This window comes from Panthera leo, chromosome Y (assembly GCF_018350215.1).
Source record: "Panthera leo isolate Ple1 chromosome Y, P.leo_Ple1_pat1.1, whole genome shotgun sequence".
In the NCBI taxonomy this organism is placed as follows: domain Eukaryota; kingdom Metazoa; phylum Chordata; class Mammalia; order Carnivora; family Felidae; genus Panthera; species Panthera leo.
Window position 1 is genome coordinate 8,305,541 of NC_056697.1, and position 1,979 is coordinate 8,307,519.

General features: G+C 30.5%; 1 pseudogene; it reads right to left on the reverse strand.

The window, feature by feature from the left end:
- Positions 1-834: 834 nt before the first annotated feature.
- Positions 835-934, reverse strand: LOC122212692 (annotated as a pseudogene).
- Positions 935-1,979: the final 1,045 nt, after the last annotated feature.

Consider the following 1,979-nt stretch of genomic DNA (forward strand, 5'->3'; position numbering starts at 1 on the left):
GATGTATTCTTTGATTTCTTGTTTACCCATTAATTGCTTAGTAGAATGTTATTTAGTCTCCGTGTATTTGTTCTCCTTACAAATTTTTTTCTTGTAGTTGATTTCTAGTTTCATAGCATTATGATCAGAAAAGATGTGTAATGACTTCAATCTCTTTGAATTTGTTGAAGCTTGTTTTGTAGCCTAATATCTGATATATTCTGGAGAATGGTTCATGTGCACTTGAGAAGAATGTGTATTGTTTTATGATGAAATGTTGTGAATTAAATCTGTTAAGTCCAATTGGTCCAATGTGTCATTCAAAGTCACTGTTTCCTTGTGATTTTTCTGTTTAGATGAGCTGTCCATCATTGTAAGTAGGGTATTAAAGTTCTCTCCTACTGTTGTATTATTATTAGTTAGTGCCTTTATGTTTGTTATTTACTGTTTATGTATTCAGGTACTCCCATTTTGGGTGCACAAATATTTATGATTGTTATATATCCTCTTAGACTTTTCCCTTTTATTATTTTATAGTGTCATTCTTTGTTTGTGGTTATAGCTTTTGTTTTAGAAGCTATTTTTGTCCAATATAAGTAAGGCTACTCCAACTTCCTTTGGACATTCATTTGCATGAGTAATATTTCTTTACCACCACACTTTCAAACTGCAGGTATCCATAGGTCTAAAATGAGTCTCGTATAGGAAGCATATGGATGAGTCATGTTTTGTTTTTGTTTTTTTGTTTTGTTTTGTTTTGTTTTTATCCATCTGTCACCCTATGTCTTTTGCTTGGAGAATTTTGTCCACTTACATTCATACTAATTATTGATAGGTAAGTATTTGTTGCCATTTAAAAATATGGAGCACTTCATGAATTTGGGTGTCATCCTTTTTTAGGAGCCATGCTAATATTGTCTGCATTATTCTAATATTGTGGGCTACCAATGTGAGCACTGTGTTTTGTTTTATATGACTCCATTTATTCCCTTCCTTGACGTATTAAATTTTAACATATGTTGTGTATATATATTTTTATATATATTCGCATACATGTTATAGATTTTTTTTTGGTGGTTGCATTAAAATTTTCAATAAACATTTATAATTTATGCAGATCTTTCAAATAATACTACTTCACTTCATATGTATGCAAATTCTTTATAATCACAAAATATTCCTAATTCCTCCCTTTAATCTCTAGTACCAATGTTCTCTTTCATTTCACTTATACATATACTTACATAATCAAATATATTATTGCTTTTATTATTTGGTGAAATGGTATCTGCAGATCAATCAAGAAAAATTAGTTCTTTTACATTCACTTATCCTTTTAGAATGCTCTTTTTTTATGTAGGTCTGAGTTTCAGATGCATCATTTTCCTTTTTTATAAAAAATTCTTTTAATAACTTTTGCAAGGTTGATCTACTGAGAGGAACTTCACAATTTTAAGGAGGTATTTTCCCTTTACTTTTGAAGAATTTCACAGTGCAAAACATTCTAGGTTGGTGGTACTCCATTCTTCCTTGCATGGTTTCTGAGAAGATGAATGTAATTCCTATCTTGCTTGTCTGTAGGTAGTATGGTCCTCTGGCTTTTTTCAAGATTTTTTATCTTTAAATTTTTGTAATTTGAATACAATGTGGCTAGATGTAAGCATAGGGCACATTTGGATTTTTAGTCTGGTGTCTGACATTATTGGGTGGGGGGCAATTTACATCATTATTGTTTTAAATATTGCTTCTGCTCCTTTCTTTTTCTTCTTTTTTTTTTCCTTTTCCTTTCTTTTGATGGTATTCCTATTTTACCTATGCTATACCTTTTGTTCTTGTCCCAAATTTTGGATATTTTGTTCATTTCTCTTTTATTCTTGATTTTCAATTTGGGCATGTGTCTCATCAAATCCTCAAGCTCAGTTATTGTTCCCAGTCATGCATATCTAATGAATACATCACAGGCATTCTTTTTTATTTGTAATGGTTTTTACTTCTAGAAT